We start from the raw sequence: 19,981 nt of genomic DNA, 5'->3' as shown, positions 1-19,981 counted from the left end.
ATCAGGTGTACTAAAAATTTTACTTCATTCCGCCAGAATTTGCACTTTAAGAATGTGGCATACAATTGTTCCTCCTTTAGTATTCCTAGAGTTATCCTCAAATGCTCTGCATTCTCTTCCTCGGTCCTTGAGTAAATTAAAATATCATCAATAAAAACTATCACACACTTGTCCAAATACTTCTTGAAACTCTATTCATTAAATCCATGAAAGTCGCTGGGACGCTTGTTAATCCAAAAGACATCACTAAGAACTCATAGTGTCCATACCTAGTACGGAACGCAGTCTTTGGAATATCTTCGGATTTAATCTTTAGTTGATGATATCCGGTTCTCTGGTCGATCTTGGAAAACTAGACATCATCCTTCAGCTGGTCGAACAAATCATCTGTTCGGGGTAACGGGTACCTATTCTTTATGGTTAGCTTTTTCAACTCTCGGTAATTGATACACGGTCTCATACTCTCGTCCTTCTTCTTAACGAACAATACTGGTGCTCCCCAAGGGGACACGGATCATACCCTTCTCCAATAGTTCTTGTAATTGGGTAGCTAATTCCTTCATTTCTAACAGGGCTAACTGGTATGGTGCCTTACTACTGGGGCATGTTTCTGACACCGATCACATCTCTTCACGTAATATTTGACGTCTGCTATCATTTCTGGCCAGTAAAAGCCTAAACGAGTAATCTTGTGAGCTAAGGCCCTACCCCCCAAGTTTTCGCCACATATGCCTTCATGTACCAATTCCAAAGAAAGTCGGGCCTCATCAGACCCGAGGCACCTTAGATAGGGAATTACGAAGGATATTTTATAAAGAATTCCATTAATCAAAAAATATCTCAGGGATCGAACAAACAGTTTATGTGCCTCCAATGTATCATAGGGAAGCCATCCGGTTTGTAAGTGAGCCTTAATGGGATCAATCCATGATTCCCCAAGCCCGATAGGGGCAACCAGCTTAACATCAATGCTCCGCTTCTTCAAAACACGGAAGTATACACTTTCAGAACTATTTTCGATCACAGAAGAGGAAAATCTGGATAACAAATATGCCTTAGAATTCTCCTCCCTCAGGATGTATTTGACATGACATTCGTCAAACTGAGTCATCACAGCTCTCACAAACCATACATATTTGACCATGGTTTCATCTCTGACCTCAAATTCTCCATTGACCTAGGATACCACAAGTATCGAGTCTCCACAAACTTTCAAGTTGTTGACTCTCAATGTTCCAGCTGGGCCTATGTCAGCTATCAAGGCTTCATATTATGCCTCGTTGTTTGTAGTGGGGAAATCTAAATTCATGGCATACTCAATAAGAAATCCATCGGGACTTTGTAGAACTAAGCCAGCTCTACTTGAATTTGTTTTTGACGCCCCATCAAAATAGAGTACCCAAAACTCCTTGTCTTCAACCTTCATTTTTCCTTCCTCATCTTGGGGTGTTGGCGATGGTACATTCAACCACGAAGTCAGCTAAGGCCTGGGCTTTGACTGCCGCCCAAGGTTTGTACTTAATATCAAATTCCCCCAGCTCTATGGCCCATTTGACCAGCCCTCCACTGGCTTTAGGACTATGAATGATATTTTTCAAAGGCTGATTTGTTAATACCTTAATCTTATGGGCTTGGAAGTAGGGACACAACTTCCTTGAGGCCATAACCAAGGCTAAAGCAAACTTTTCTACAGTGGAATAGTTTAACTCAGCCCCATGTAGAATCTTGCTGACATAATATATGGATTTTTGGACTTTAAGTTTCTCCTTTACCAACACGAAGCTTAGAGCATTTTTAGAAACGGCCAGATATAAGTAAAAAATCTCGACCAAGACTGGATTAGCGAACAACGGGGTTTGTACCATGTATTTCTTCAACTCCTCAAATGCTATTTGACTTTCATCAGTCCATGTAAAGTCTTTTACTTTCTTCAAAGCCTTAAAGAATGATAAGCACTTATCTCCGGACTTGGAGATGAACATCAACCCTCCCAGTGAGTTTCTAAACATTCTTTACTATTTTTGGAGGTCTCATGTCTAAGATGGCTTTTATTTTGTCAGGATTGACCTCAATTCCCCTCTTGGAGACCATCAATCCTAAAAATTTCCCAGATCCTACTCCAAAAGCACACTTGGCGGGGTTCAACATCATTTTTTGATATCTAAGGACTTCGAAAGCTTCCCTCATATGGGATATATAATCAATCCTTACAAGACTCTTAATTAACATGTCATCTACGTAGACTTCCATAGTTTTCCCAATTAGTTCTTTAAAGATCTTATTTACCAACCTTTGATAGGTAGCTCATGTATTCTTGAGACAAAATGCCATAACAAGATAACAAAAAAAAACCAAAGTTAATGATGAATGATACCTTTGCAATGTCATCCTTATGCATCTTGATATTATTGTAGCCGCTAAACCCATCCATAAAGCTTGGAATCTCATGACATGCAGTTGCGTCAATTAAAGTATTTATCCTTAATATAGGAAAACAATCCTTTGGGCATGCATCATTTAGATCAGTGAAATCAACACATATCTTCCACTTTCCATTAGACTTCTTTACCCCTTGCACTATACTCATGAGAGAAGCAGAGCTTTTTTCATGCATCTTCCCGCTAATGAATTACTTGATGAAAGCTTGAGTTAAATCTCTAAAGGATCCTATTGAGTTTGATGGCAAGCGGTTGTACCACCTTTGGGCCATGTCTAACAGGGTTTGAGGAAAAGCCCGACATTTGATCGCATCATTCACGGGCTACAACAATCGTGCATTAGAGAAGGTCCTGACATAATTCGCTGGATGTCCCATTCCATCATAGGTTGTTATAGTTGGCATCTTGAACTTCCTTGTGATATGAGTGTTCATGATTTCTGCCATGAAATGGAGGGTTAGATCGTTTAGGTCTCCGAGGGGGAGCAACCCAAACAGGTTTCCCCGAGGGACATTCATTGATTTTCTCCTAGGAGTTTCCTCCAAATCGATGACTTGAGCAGTTCTCCTAGCTTCTCTAGCTCGGTTGGCCTTTGTTGGCTGTCTAGCCTGACTTCTCTCCATATCTCTCCTTAGCCTTAGGATTTCTTCCTTATGAGCACGTATCCTTTCTTCAAAAGTCTGGGACGCCACTCCTTGAACTTCATGAAATTCGGGTTGCCTGCCTCCAACAGGCTCGAGGCGCATGTCTCCAACGGACTCTTTATCCCTTCGTCTCCTCTTGTGATGGGCATTTTTATCAGGTGACTCTCCACTCTCCTCAGTTGTATAGGTTCCGGATACATTTTTTTCATTATTGGTTGATTGCAAACCTCTAAGATAGTTAGGATCATCCCAACGCTGTGATCGAGATGGTAGGGGTGGCCTGCTCCCTCCAGCCTCTGAGTATATTGGCATCCCATAAGTGGGGTTTATAGGCAGGTGATATACTATAGTTGATATCTCAAAACCCGCAGATTGTGCCCCTAAAGGAACATTTAGATTCAGGTTTTGAGGGTTCGCCCCTGGAGCTGAGGTGGTTGAGATTCAGATCAGGGAATCGAAGGATTCGTTGTCCCTTGGAAGTAAGTCGAGTGGGGGGGTCTCAATTGCGGATGAGATTGCCTAGGTAGTTAGTTAGTCCCTTAACAATATAGCAAGAATTACAGAAGGGAGGTTGAATGTAATTCTTCAACCTTTTTCTCGAAATAAAAATGTTCAACTCGATTATAGATATGTTTTGATTAGCACAGGCGGAATGTAAACTTAATTGAATCAAAACATAAGTAATTAAAAACAAGAGTCTTTAAAAACTTTCTGGTGGATTTAAACAATTCCACCATAGATATATATAATATATCGAGAGGACTCTGTGTGCATGAATGCTCACAGCTGCTTACAAATTGAACTACTGAGAATACAGGAAATGCTAATGATTCTGCTTGCAAAGATTTCTCTGTTTTTGTGTTTCTCAGCTATCTCAGTTATTTTTCTATTTGCTACTCTCTTGGTTTATATAATACCAAGATTAGAAAGTCAAAGACTGAACAAATATAAAAACTATCATTCTTAAGCTTTGCTGCTTTTCATCCTCTATTACCCAGTTAATGGGCTTCCACAGTGTGTTTGTATACATCTCGACGGCTGTGTGTCAGCTTTCATTGTTCAACTGCTATTTGAATTCTTCATATGATCATCCGTCGACTTTCAGAACATCCATTGATGGTTTAATTGATCATCCGTTGACTGCTATATTAAACATCCGTTGATAGTCATTTGATCATCCATAGATGGCTTTGTTAATCATCCGTCGGTAGCTATTTTGGCACTTGACTCTATTTCACTTATGCAAAATTACATGACATCATCTATGTACAATTAATCAACCTATTCTGCATATCTAGTTAAAGTCAACATGACTTATATGCTACTACAGATTCTATACAAAGGTGCATATATAACTGTGCTACAAACTTATTATTACATAAGCTACTCACTCGATGGATAATAAGTTAATCATCCGTCGGGACTATAATTCTTATCCGTCGAGTGCTATATAATTTCACTAAGTAAAATCTACTTAGATGTTTTGTTTATGAAATCATCAAGTACACAACATATGCACAACAATCTCCCCCAATTTATGTCTACTGGAATTGTAGCCATAAATTAAGAGATACTTGATGATAACAAAACATCCTGAACATACATCTTTAAAGATAAGTAGATAAATTGAAAGTGCTTCAATTAAACAAAATGTACAAGGTTTGGCTCACAGTCAATTCAAGATGCTCCTCTAGCCTGAGCAGATTTTTCTAGTTCCTTGAAGGTCTGGATCTTCTTCCAAGCTTTCTGTTATTTTCTTTAATTTGATTCTGGAGCTGCCTGTGGAATTCCAGTTCATCAGATTCTGAGAGATCTAGCTTTTCTTGCATTTCCCAGAGAGTCTCATTGCTAGAGATGTTCAGTTGGTCTTCTAATCTGAAGAATCTTCTCACACCCTTGTCATCCATGAATTCCATCATCCAGTAGGGCCTTATATGCGCTCTTCTCCCTGTATATGGGATGATTAGTGTCTTTGGGAGTGCATATTTAGCTCTAACACTCCTCAGCTCTTCAATCTTCTTCAATACTAGTCTTCTTGTAGTTACATTGAACCCAAAGTTTTTCTTGAAGGATGAATAGACTTTAATCAGCATAGCTTGGCTTTCTTGAAGAATCCTGTGAAGTGGCCACTGAATCTCCCTTCCTCCTTTGTACTTGAACACCAACCTTTCAGGTAGGTTTCTGTATGCATCAATTGCCCTTACTTCATCCAGTTCATCCAGATAAAGATTTAGATCTGAAAATTCTTTGATGTCACAGAAGTACAAGTAGTCTCCCCTGTTGACCTTGGGTTGAGCTTTAACTACTGACTTGGATTTGAGAGGTGACAGCTTCACTTTCTTGACTGCCCTTGACTTTGTCCTTTTTGGCTTGCTAAGGATTGGTAAGCTGAAGTCAGGAATTGGTATGTTATCCCACTCTATTGGATCATCCTTTAACACAATAGGTTCACCATGTATGTTCCTGTAGGGATCCACCACCCTTATGTCTTCAAATACCACAGAGGGCTTTGATGCTTGAGTTGTAGCTGGTGTGGATTCTTTAGAAAATTGATCTTCCAATTCCTTGTCAACAACATCCAATTTCCTATTTGTTCTTCTAGCCAATTCTTTCTTCCTTGGGGATTTCTTCTGTTCTTCAATTTTCTTCTTTGATTCAGCAGCTTCAGATGGTTGAGAGGGAATTTGTTGAGAAGAATTTACAGCCTGTAGCTTGGCCAAGATAGCAATCTGTTCTTTCTTTTGTTTAGACTTCTTTGCATCTAGAGCAGCTTGCCTCTTTTCCTGCTTTAATCTGGCTTTTTCTTCTTTCTTTGCTTGAGCAAATTGTGGATGTCCAGCTACCACACATATTTCCTTTCCATTTCTGAATATCTTAGCAATTCTCCTTTTTGATGCTGAATCAGCTGGATCTTTATAGAAGACAATAGATCTTGACAGAAGCTTCTTTTCATCAGGCTTGGGTGTCTCATACACCGTGTCCATGGGGTTCTTCCAAGATGATTTTGGATAATTTTCCCTTGGTTTAAGAATTATTTCAGCCTTTGTAGACTTGATGCAGGAAGATTGTCCTTTTTCCAGATAGTTCATGCTCATCTCATTTACACTGATTGGCTTGACATGAGAGTGATGGATGGCTGACTTAACTGGCTCCTTGACTAGTTCAAACTTTTTCTGTATCTCCTCATCAATCTTATTCCAGTTGATCAAACTCAACTTTCCTTTTTCAACAACTTTCAAATTTGCTGCTGCTTTAATTAGATCTATACCATCTGCAACTGTTGGCTTGGAGACAGTAATTGAAGGTACAATTACTTTGCTGATTTGTACTTGAAGTTTCTCCCCCTCAGTTGGTCCTTTCTCCCCCTTACTTGATTCTCTCTCCCCCTTTTTGTTATCATCAAGTTGAGGAGTTAGGCCTTGTGCTTTAGCCAGGTGCATGAGAAGATTTGTCTGAGTATGTTGATTTTGAAGAAGGATAGCCACTGAATTCTCAATAACTTGAACTCTGTCTTCCAGCTTGGCTAGCTTCTTTTCAGAATCTAATTCTCTCCTCAGTCTCAGTAATAGATCTTGCATGGTACCATAAGGCATTACTGAATCCAGCTTCTCAGAATTAAAAGTTTTCAAGTCAGCTATATCTCTTTTCAGTTCATCCACACTCAGATTCTGTCTTAAGTGCTGGATCTTCATGAGATGTAGAGAGTCTAGGTGAGCATGAAGAATGGCCTTGGTACCAGCATCTGAAGTTTCCTGGAGGGCCTTTTGAATAGCCATCACTTGCTTGACCAAAGTTACACCAAATTGTCCTGGTGTAGATTCCTTTGTCCATGCCCATCCAGGTAAATTTGAAACAGAACTTGGGCCTTCATCTCCCCCTAAGTTCATGCTTCCATCCAAAGAATCAGAGTCATCATCATTAGAATTTACTCTAAATTCTTCAGATGGCTCACCAGCTTGAGAAGGCATCATATTGACAGCAGCTTTATCTCTTTGAAGAGATTCTGAGGTGTATACTAAATTCAAAGTCTGTTCTGCCTCCAGATTGCCCTAAGCAGCCAACAATTGATAGGCTGACATAGGATGAGTACAAGTGTCAGCATCCAAGGAAATGTTATCAATTTCAGCTTTGTAATGTTGCTGAAATTGGCTTTCCTCTTCAGCATCATCCACAATCATTGACTCACTAGCAATGGCCGGATCCACCCTTATTTCTCATGTACCTTCCTTTCTCTCATAATCTCTCTTTTATTGCATCAGGGTCTCACCCTGGCTCCCCACCCTCACACCCTCACCTTCACCTACTAAGGTGGGACTCCTCTCACTCACTTTTGCCAATCCTGAATAAATGGATTGCTGAGATTCACTCTTTTCCTCTCCTTTTGCCTGGGAGCAACCCAGCCTCTCACTCAATGCACTCTCCTCTCTCAGTCCTAAGAGTGACTGTATTACCACTAAATCTTCTGCACTAGATATAATTGAAGTTTGAAGTTGTGCAGAGACACTCGACGGATAAGTGATATCCATCGGGTGAGTGGTAAAGCTATCCGACGGATAACTGCTGTTAAGCTTATCCGTCGGGATACAATCACTACTCGATGGATTAGCAATATCCATCGAGAGAGTAGAAATGAATGAAGTGGGAAGAGAAACTATTGTTGACTCTGTGTTGATTGAAGTTATTTGAGGCACAGATGTCACAATAGTATCTGAAAGAATTGGCAAGTGAGCCAACAAATCATCTAAAAGATGATGCTCACTTGCACTAGATTTTGGCTTCCCCAACAGAGTTAAAGAAGGGGAATCAGGAATTGAAGTGTTTATCATATCCACTTCCAGAGAGTTTGTTGGTGAGTATGGTGTTTCAGAGGCTTCTATTATAAGAGATTTTGGCTGTGACTCCACATTTATTGGAGCCACATCAAACAGAATTTGAGAAAGTGCAGGGACTGTGTCTTTAGCACCAGTTTGCACTGTGTGTGTGCCCTGTGCATCCCCAGTGGTTTTGGATTTCTTCTTTCTTGTGTAAGATTGGGGTGAGCTTGTGTCCCTAACCCTTTTGGCCTGTGCTCTTGGCTGAGAGCTTTGTTCAATAGCCACATCCTTTTGGGAGGATGTAGCTAGAAGTGAGCTTTTGTCCTTTTTAAGCACTGCAGTTTGTTGGGAAACTGCAGTGTGGCTAGGCTGGGATTCACTCAACTCTCCAACCTTATCCTTGGGGTTTCTTTGATGTTCACCCCTTCCCTCACCTAACTGGCCCTCCTTCACACTCCCCTCTTTGGCTTTGGTGGATTTTTCAACTGGTACCTTTTGAGAGATACCAGAGGGGGTTTTCTTTGACTTGGATTTAGAAATTACAGTTGTTTTGGCAGCTTTGGTAGGCAACTATTTGGTCATTGTCACAGTTGTCATAGCTACTCCTGAACTCAAAGAAATTGAGGATATTGGAATAGTTGAGGGTATGGATGAACTTACCTCACTTACCTGAGGTGTCTGCATTACAGGAAAGTAGAACATTGGCACATCCCTATGATGGTTGGCTCTGTTCAAATCTGCAATGATTCTTCTCTCTTGAACCCAACAAGCTAATTTGTTGCTTGGGTTCTCAAGTACAATCTCTTGACAAAGATGGTTAGCCAATATCATGAAAAATCTAGCATAATATACATTTTTTCCCCTTTTGGCTAACTCACCTAGTTTAAAACCTAACTCATACAAGACAAGGTCACTGAAATTGTAAAATTTATCTGTAACTAGCATGTATAGCATGTTAAGCATGGAAATGTTCACATAATCAAAATTACTGATTTTTCCAGAGCAAACTTTAGTCACAACATCACACATGAAACTCCATTCCTTCCTAAGACCTAATCATCTAATATCACTTAGCTTAGTAGTAGGAAGTGTAAACTGCATAGAATTAAGCATATTGATAATATCAGTGTCATTGTATGGTGAAGTTACATTATGATCAGGAATTTTGAAACATGCTTTTATCACATCACTATTGATACAGAACTCATTACCTTTGATAGTTAGAGTGATGGTTTTGTCAGTAGAGTTGTAGATTGCAGTGGTCCACATCTCTTCAACAACTTCACAGAAAATTGTGGGTGATTCAAGCATGGCATAACTTAACTTGCAGTTCTTCACGAAGTCCATCATCTTGTGATAGTCTTCTGATTACTGAATACCCTTATTGACCAAAGCAGTGAAGTTGTTCTTCTCATAAATGAACCCAGACTGAGACATAATCTTTACTACAGGTGCCATTGTTAGAGAATGAAAGCTTGAAGAGAAGGAGAATATTTGTTTGAGAGATAATGAAATAAAAGCAGTTGAATTTGAGAATGATAAAAGAAAATAATTAGAATGAAATAAGCTTTTATACTATCTCAAAAACAACGGATGAAAATGATAAAGAAAAGTAAATTACCCAATAGAAATTGCCTAAAATAACCGTTTTAAAAATAAACTGTAAAAATTCCACCCATTATCCGTCGTGTAATGCTTACAAACTGTAAGTATACTCGATGGATAATGTTCAGGGAATTAACGGTTAAGATTTAGACAATTCGACGGATGAGGATAAACTGTTATCCGTCGAGTTTTAAAAGATTCCAGAAAAGTAATTGATTTTTATTTGTAAATAGTATATCGACGGATGACTCAACTCGATGGATAATGGTCATCCGTCGAGATGCAAATTTTGACTTAGCCAAAATTTCATCCATGACTAAAAATCAGCTAAATTTCTGGCTACATTTCAACTTGCAAAATAACTCAGATAAATTCAAGAGTAATTAAGCATACCTAACTCACTTACCAACCTTGAAAAGGTGGATTCATCGAGTGGCTTGGTAAAGATATCTGCAAGTTGCTTCTCACTTGGAACAAAATATAACTCTACAGTACCATTCATTACATGTTCCCTTATGAAATGGTACTTAATGTCTATGTGCTTTATCCTTGAATGTTGCACTGGATTTTCAGTGATGGCAATTGCACTTGTGTTATCACAGAGAATAGGAATCCTCTCAACTTGCAAACCATAGTCTAGCAATTGATTTTTCATCCATAAAATATGTGCACAGCAACTTCCAGCAGCAATATATTCAGCTTCAGCTGTAGAAGTAGAAACTGAATTTTACTTTTTACTGAACCAGGACAAAAGCTTGTTTCCTAGAAATTGACAAGTTCCTGTTGTGCTCTTTCTGTCAATTCTGCAACCTGAATAATCTGCATCTGAATAACCAGTTAGATCAAAACCAGAATCTCTAGGATACCAAATGTCAAGTTTTGGTGTTCCCTTGAGATATCTGAAAATTCTCTTAATATCTATCAAGTGAGATTCTCTAGGATCAGCCTGAAATCTTGCACATAAATATGTAGCAAACATTATATCTGGCCTACTGGCTGTTAAGTACAGAAGTGAGCCAACCATGCCTCTATAGCTTGAAATATCCACAGACTTTTCAGTAGTGTTTAATTCAAGCTTAGTTGCAGTGGCCATGGGAGTTTTTGCAGATGTGCAATCCATTAGATTAAACTACTTTAAAAGATCAAAAATATATTTAGTTTGACTAATGAATATTCCATCACTAACTTGCTTAACTTGTAAACCAAGAAAGTAAGTTAGTTCTCCCATCATACTCATTTCATACTTAATTTACATCAGTTTGGCAAACTTTTTACAAAGTTTCTCATCTGTAGAGCAAAAAATAATATCATCTACATAAATTTGAACAAGTATGCTAGAGCCATTGACATTTCTGAAAAATAAAGTTTTATCTACAGTACCTCTTGTGAAGTGATTTTCCAAAAGGAACTTTGATAAAGTGTCATACCAGGCTCTAGGTGCTTGCTTCAGTCCATAAAGTGCTTTCAGTAGATAATAGACATACTCTGGAAAATTTGGATCTTCAAAGCCAGGAGGTTGACTAACATACACTTCTTCCTCCAAATCTCCATTCAGAAACGCACTTTTGACATCCATTTGATAGACCTTGAAATTGGCATGGGCTACATAGGCTAAGAAGATTTTGATGGCTTCAAGTCTTGTAACAGGAGCAAATGTTTCATCAAAATCTATTCCTTCTTTATAACACCCTCCAAATCCGGGGTATAGATTTGGGGCATTATTAAAAACAATTACCAACTAAACCTGCACAAGCGGAATATAAATATAATAATTACTCTGAACTATCACTACTCAGGATCTTTTAAGGTCTGAGTTTGAAAACAAGAATCACATACTACACTTTATTACAAACCCAACTAAATAAAACCTGTCTCAAAAACTCTCTTCGTTACAAAACTTTATTCTATCTACAGTCTCACTACACAACTTTTATTCAAACTACACAAGACTTTTATTCAACCCAACATTACTACTTATCCTGCTACACCTGATCTGGCAATTCAAAGCTCTCTTCGGGAATAGGAAGGAACACTCTTGGTATAAGAGGGTCCCGCTGCTTGACTCGCTTCTTGACTATGCGGGTTCTGATGGGTTTCATTCTCTACCTTAACTGTAAAACAATAGGAGTAACAATAAAAAGGGATGAGCCAAAATTGCTCAACAAGCCTGCAACAATATATATATAGTATAAAGAAAGAGAAATGAGTGAAACAATAAGCTGCCGGTCGGAACAACCATCTGAATCTGTATAGAATAGTAATTTGCCAATGCTGGCGAGTACCAAATGAACAAGACTGGAAACAAGAACCAACATATGCACTATAACCTGCTGATCAGTCAGAATATAGTGCAGATCTATACCCAACTGCATAGACCCAACCAACATAAGGAGTACTCAGGCAACTATGGCCTATTAAATAATGGTATGGGTAAAACCCAGCCCGTATAGTAACCATCCAGTCCAAGGCTTAGCATCCGGAACAATCGGAATGCTATTGATATATCCCAACACCAGGATATACCAGAGCATATGTAACAAGGGTAAAGGAATTGAAATATGAACAGGGAATTCAATAAATTGGGTAAATCAAGAATTGAAATGAAATTGGAATCAAGCGATAATAAATGGGTAACAGTGTATATGAACAATGATTATCAAAGAGAACTAATATGATAGAAAAAAATATAAATCACTATTCTGAATTTAGAATAGGGGAAAAACTTGCCTTGCGCGTACTTAACCTGGTTTAACTCACCGCCTTCTGACCCTAGCTTGCTTGGCCTTGCTAACACTGAACAAATCATGGAAAGATAGGGATTTAGATAACTTACTATATCCGTGTATCTTGAATTGATAACACGTAACCTTATCAGTCTACCCATGCGTTTCTATCTGACTCGTATATATACACATACATTTATACAGCACATAGGTTCACATAATCACATAAAACACGTAGCACATAAAGCACATAATTAATTTCTAGATTTATAATTATTTTTAGAATCAATTCTAGACTTATACCTGCATTACTAGTCTTGTCTGATTTTATTATAATTTTTCGGGATTTATTCGGCTCAATTATACTCCTACTAGGACCTATGAACTATCAATTATCACCAAACCACTTTCTTTCGGAAGAAATTATAACTTACAACTATTTTTATTGGATTCGTCTCATTTTTCTGAGTCTAGGGGTCTTCGTTTCGCTCAAATCGAACTAACGGTTGAATTATTATGAATTAAACAAGATTTAATTAATTAATAATTAATTATAAATAATTAATTATAATTAAACAATCCTTAATCAAATTTTTAAATAATTAATTAATAATTATTGTATTTTAAAATAATTAATCCCTAATTATTAGGAATTATTATTATTTATTACAAATTATTATTACTTATTCGATTAGATCGATTATTTACAAATAATTAATCGATTTAATTAACCGATACACTATTTATCGAATAACTATGAATTACTCGAATTATAAATCAACTTAACGATTAATCACTCGTATAACTACGAGCTACTCGCAATTCCCACATAATTACAGAACTATTCTATCATTATTGAAACTCATACGATTCGCTAAACAGATAATTACCGATAACTATTATACGATACGAATAATTATCACAATATTATTCGAATAACTAAGGCTCGAATAATAATTCTAATTACCGAATCATTATTCGCACTATTAACTAATTATTAGATTATTAATTACCTCACTTAATTATTTCTAATCCTTATTTACTAATTAATTACCTAATTATTAATTACCCAATTATTAATTAATTAGATAATTAATATATAATTATATAAATAATTAAATAATTAATTAAATAAATAAATTCGAATTTATAATTTAATAAAATAAATCAGAAATTATAAATACTATTTTTCAGAATATCAAACTAATTTTTAATTAATTTTTAGAATTATTAAAACTAATTTTTAATTACTAAAATATAAATAATTAATTATTTTATTCAGAAACACAAAAACATAACAGGATTTAGGGTTTTTAGGATTGAACCCGGGTCGAAACCGGGTTGCAACCGGGTCGTCCCCGACCCGATCGGGTCGGGAAGAACACCGCCTGCACTCCCAGAATCCGACGCCGGCGGAAAAATTCCGGCGAGACGAAAACACTTGATTCCAGTTCGCATCTTCTGTGTTTTCGAAACCCAGCAACAAAACGATGCTCTCCCTTCCTTTCTCCTTCGTCCTCGTCGACCACAACGGCCGGAAACGCGATGAACACGGCGGTGGCGGCGAAACTCCGGCGAACTCGAAACGGACACCAAATCGAGTGAAACCGGTGCCAAACGACTCCATAATCGACGATCTAAACGCTCGTAGCAACGAAATCATTAAACAATCAATCAAAAACAAAACCCGAATTCACGAAATAAACCCGAAAATACAAAATTAAATTCAAGTAATCCAACAACAAAATCATGTACATAATCAGAAACTACGAATCACCAGCTTCAATTTGACTACTTACATGAACGATTTGGACTCCGGAATCACCTTCAAATTCACGATTGATTCTGCTGCCCTGTTCTTCACAGAAACCCTAACCCTAATTCCTTTTCTGATTTTCTTTTTATTTTCTGATTTTTAAGTATAATTAACTGATTTAATTACTAATAAATCAGGTATTTATATTTATGAAAATAATACCCCTAAGTAAAATTAAGGGTCTAATTATACTCCTAATAAAAATATTTGGCCCCAATTTTTATAATTTTTGGGTATTAATATTGAATTTTTAAATATCCAATAATTACAAAATAAATACTAAAAAAATTCCCAAAAATTGTGAAAATTACAAAAATACAAAGAAAATGATATGTAATAATTTCATGATCATATAAAAATAAAAATATAATTTTTGTGGGGTTTTTGGTACCCGAAGGGGTCCGAAAAAGTCATTTTTCGCGAAAAAGGTCAATTTGTAAAACGTCTAGGGGTTCAGAATAGCGATATGGTATAGGGCATTTTTAATAAAATAGAGCCAATGATTTTGTTTGAAATACGGCTTTTAAAACATAATTTTGAGCTGTACAGGTTTTAATATAATATATATAACTAACGATAAAACGCTCAATAAATATCCAAAACACGTTTGGATCAAAGCAGCCAACACATAACACATAGCAGTTATGGTTTAACGACTTAACACATTTAATCACATAATAATACACATAATTTATCATTATTATAATATAATACAAGCGTAATTCCTCGGTCGTTACATTCTCCCCCTTAACAAGATTATGTCCTCAGAATCACACTATGCAAATAACTGAGGATACTTTGCTAACATTTCACTTTCAAGCTCCCAGGTTGATTCTTCAACCACTGGGTTTCTCCACAAAACTCTTACTAATGACATAGACTTATTTCTTAATACCTTCTCTTGACGATCTAAAATCCTTATCGGCTGCTCTATATACGACAAATCTGCCTGAAGTTCTACTGGTTCATACTCTATTACATGCCTTGTATCAGGATTGTACTTCTTAAGCATAGATACATGAAATACGTTGTGAATGTGCTGCATATGGAGTGGTAAAGCTAACTCGTACGCAACCTCCCAATTTTCTTCAAAATCTCAAATGGTCCAACGTATTGTGGCTTCAATTTCCCTTTATTGCCAAATCTGTTCAATCCTTTCCATGGCGATATTTTGAGCAATACGTGTTCTCCTTCCTGATAGTCCATATCCTTCCTTGCTTGGTTTGCATATTTGTTTTGCCTATTTTGCGCTGCCTTGATTCGTTTTCGAATAAGTTCAATCTTTTCTTTTGTCTGCTGAATTAATTCTGGACCCAAAATATTGCGTTCTCCAACTTCATCCCAATACACTGATGATCTGCATTTCCTCCCATATAATGCTTCATACGGTGGCATTCCAATACTAGCATGATAGCTGTTATTATAAGAGAATTCCACTAGGGGTAAATGTTCATCCCAACTACCTTCAAAATCGATCGCACAAACTCGTAGCATGTCTTCAATCGTTTGAATTGTCCTTTCACTTTGACCGTCAGTTTGCGGATGATAGGCTGTACTCATATTCAACTTCGTTCCTAGACATTCTTGGAATTGTCTCCAAAATCTCTAATTGAAACGAGGATCTCGATCCGATACAATCGATACTGGTACTCCATGACGCATCACAATTTCTTTAAGATATAAGTGCACTAGCTTGTCCAGTGAAAATTTCTCGTTAATTGGAAGAAAATGTGCTGATTTCGTCAATCGATCAACAATAACCCAAATTGCATCGTGATTTGCTTTCGTTCTTGGAAGTCCCACTACGAAATCCATCGCTAGATGTTCCCATTTCCATTCTGAAATGTCTAACGGTTGCAATAACCCACTCGGACATTGATGTTCTGCTTTAACTCACTGGCATGTGTAGCATTTACTCACCCATTCTGCTATCTCCTTCTTCATATTCGGCCACCAAAAGTTTTCCTTCAAATCGCGATACATTTTCGTGCTTCCTGGATGAATAGAATACTTCGAATTGTGCGCATCTCGCATAATTTCTTCTTTGAGTTCTGCCACGTTAGGGATCCAGATTCTTGACGCAAAACGTAAAATTCCTTCATTATCTTTCTGAGTTGTAATCTCTTCTCCCGTTAAGTCGTCGTCTTGACTCATTACTTTATCTTGACAACGGCGAATCTTTTCTAGCAACCCTGGTTGAAAAGTCATAGCGTAGATAGTTCCTGCAGATTCATGGGGAATACGAATCTCAATTTCCAATTTGTCGAATTCTTTAACCAATTCTTCACATGAAGTTAACCGATTCAACCTTTCTTTTCTGCTCAGCGCATCTGCTACAACATTTGCTTTTCCTGGATGATAACTGATTGTAACATCATAATCTTTAATTAATTCCAGCCATCGACGTTGTCGCATGTTCAGTTCCTTTTGCGTGAAAATATACTTCAAACTTTTATGATCCGTGTAGATTTCGCATTTTTCACCGTACAGATAATGTCTCCAAAGCTTCAATGCAAATACAATTGCTGCCAATTCCAGATCATGCGTAGGATATTTCTGCTCATGAGGTTTAAGTTGTCTCGACGCATATGCAATGACGTTACCATGTTGCATCAATACACATCATAGCCCGCGATACGAAGCGTCACTGTAAATAACAAAATTTCCTTACTCGTCTGGCAGTACTAATACTGGTGCAGTCACCAACCGATTCTTCAACTCTTGAAAACTTTCTTCACACTTACTATTCCATTCAAACTTTTCACTTTGTCGAGTTAACTTGGTCAGCGGTGTTGCTATCTTCGCAAAATCTTTGACAAATATTCGATAATATCCTGCCAATCCTATGAAACTTCGAACCTCTGTCGGCGTCTTTGGTCTTTCCCAATTCAACACAGCTTCAATCTTTGCTGGATCAACTTGAATGCCTTCTCTACTGATGATATGGCCTAGAAACTGTACTTCTTTCAACCAAAATTCACATTTTGAAAATTTTGCATAAAGCTGCTCCTTTCGTAATATCTCCAATGTCGTTCTTAACTGCGCTGCATGTTCTTCTTCCGTCTTTGAGTAGATCAAGATGTCATCAATAAATACAATGATAAACTTATCCAAATACTTCTTGAATACTCGATTCATCAAATCCATAAACGCTGCAGGTGCATTTGTCAATCCAAAAGCTATCACAAGAAATTCATAGTGTCCGTACCTCATTCTAAATGCTGTCTTTGGAATATCCTCGGCCTTGATCTTTAACTGATGATAGCCTGATCGTAAGTCGATTTTCGAAAACCATGCTGCTCCTTTTAGTTGATCAAATAAATCATCGATGCAAGGTAAAGGATATATATTCTTGATAGTTAACTTGTTCAGCTCACGATAATCGATACACAGTCGCATGCTACCATCCTTCTTTTTCACAAACAATACTGGTGCGCCCCATGGGGATACACTTGGCCTTATAATTCCTTTGTCGAGAAGTTCTTGCAACTGCTTTGCTAATTCCCTCATTTCAACAGGTGCCATTCGATATGGAGCTTTCGAAATTGGTTCAGTCCCTGGCATCAAGTCAATAGTGAACTCGAATTCCCGATCTGGTGGAAGTCCTGGTAATTCGTCTGGAAAAACATCAAGAAATTCACAAACTACAGGAATATCTTCAATCTTCGGATTTCCCTTATCAGCATCCCATACATAGGCTAAATAAGCTTGACATCCTTGGCGTAGCAATCTTCTCATCTGCATTATTGATAGGAATTTATGCTTTTGCTTCTCACCTTTAAATATTACCGTTTCATTTTCTTCAGTTTGCAATTTCACTCTTTTATTCGCACAGTCAATCTGAGCATTATTACTAGATAGCCAATCCATTCCTAGAATAACATCAAACTCCCCTAACCTAAAAGGTATCAAATCAACTAAAAAATGACATCTCCCTATCTCAATATCACAACTCGGGCATACTCGATCTACTACAACCTGATCATCATTTGCTAATTTTATGACTAACACTTCATCTAACCACTGGATCTCACAATCTATCTTAGAGATAAAATCTTCAGAAATAAAAGATCTAGTAGCTCATGAATCAATCAATACTAAAGCATTTACGGAATTTATAGGGAGTGTACCTGCAACCACATTCGGACTCTGTACCGCTTCCTTCATTGACATATTGAAAGTCCTTGCTCTAGGCTGATTTTGTTGTGGTAGTGGAGGTGGAGGTAATGCTAAAACTCTTGGAATACTAGCGGCCATTACAATTCCTCTGCAGTCTCTGGCAATATGTCCTTTTCTCCCACATTGGAAACAAGTAACTTCTGCTTTTGCCATCGGACATTCTCCAGAATAGTGTCCCCTTTGCTTGTACTTGAAACACGTGACATTTGGCTTGTTGCAAATTCCCGTATGCTTTCTACCACACGTTCTGCAATCAGGTACAGGCGGTCGAATAAGCCTTTGCTGAGTTGGGGCAGGAAGTCGATTACCCATCCTCTGGTTGTTTTGTTCTGGTCTCCTAAAGTTTACTTTTCCTCGAGCTTGAAATCCCGGCCTTTTGTTGAAACGATTCTGAAAATTTCCTGGTCCTTTCTCTTTCTGAGCTGCTTCGCTTTCACCTTCAATAATCATAGCCTTCTGAACAACAGCCGTATAAGTTGTCAGTTCAAACACAGCTACCCTGCTACAAATCCATGGTTTCAGTCCTTGATGGAATCTCTTGGCCCGCTTCTCGTCCGTATCCACTTGCTCTGGAACAAATCTTGCCAATTCAGTGAACTTGGTCTCATAATCCGCAACCGATAAGTTGTCTTGCTTCAGCTCCAGGAATTTGATCTCCATCTGGTTCTTCATAAAACGAGGAAAATATTTCTCCAAGAAAAGATCAGTGAATCTATCCCAGGTCACTACATCTTCTTCTTCCAAAGCTTTCTTCGATTCCCACCAGTAATTAGCTTCGCCTTTTAGAAAGTAGCTAGCGAAATCCGTCTTCTGTTCTTCCTCAACCTTTACTAACGAAAAAGCCTTTTCCATCTCTTTCAGCCAAGCTCTCGCTTTTGTAGGATCCGTGGAACCCATAAATTCTGGTGGCTTCACCGACTGAAATTGCTTGAAAGTGACCGTATGTGCTGTTGGTGGTACTTGATAACCTGGATGAGCGGCTTGTTGTAACATCTGTTGCTGGAACTGCTGTTGTTGTTGCTGCATTTGTTGTTGCATCATCAACATATGTTGTTGCATGAGATTAAACATCTGATCCATCTGGTTATTATTGTTTTGGCCCTCGGTGTTTCCATTTGATGAGTCGGGTTGTGCTTTTCTTTTGGGTGCCATCTTTCTGATAAATAAACAATGGGTCTTCTTTAATAATAGTATATTAAACATATATTAAAACAGTTGATTTGGGAAAATAAAATAGCTTATTAAATAACTGAATAAATAAAACAGTATGATATGTTTTTTTTTAAAACATAAGGGTACAACATGATCGTAAATAAAACAACATTTGTAAATATGCAATGGTACTGAAATAAATGTAAATGCTTAAATAACTGGAAATAAAATAAAGAAAACGTGCAAAGATTATCTCATATATATATATAGGTAGAACACCAGCTACAAGTGTCAGTGCTTGATACAAAAACCTATGATATAACAGTCATACTACTACTACTATCAGTCAAAGTCAGTAGCTATACTCATACCAACTATCATACAATAATATGTTGCCTCTATCTACAAAATATACATAATACAACACTCATTGATCTGCTAGTCTCAAAATCCTGGTGGCACGTGGCTCAACTCCTCCTGCAATGCCTCTAGCACTGCCTCGGTAAGTCTTAATGCTCTGCGATATGCTGTCTCCGCACTAAGATCCTGCTGTCTCAAATCAGTAAGCTGCTGAGAACTAATCCGATGAATCTGATGTAGCCTCTCTCTC

Source organism: Apium graveolens, chromosome 8 (genome assembly GCF_009905375.1).
Source record: "Apium graveolens cultivar Ventura chromosome 8, ASM990537v1, whole genome shotgun sequence".
In the NCBI taxonomy this organism is placed as follows: domain Eukaryota; kingdom Viridiplantae; phylum Streptophyta; class Magnoliopsida; order Apiales; family Apiaceae; genus Apium; species Apium graveolens.
Note: the sequence above shows the minus strand (reverse complement) of the source record.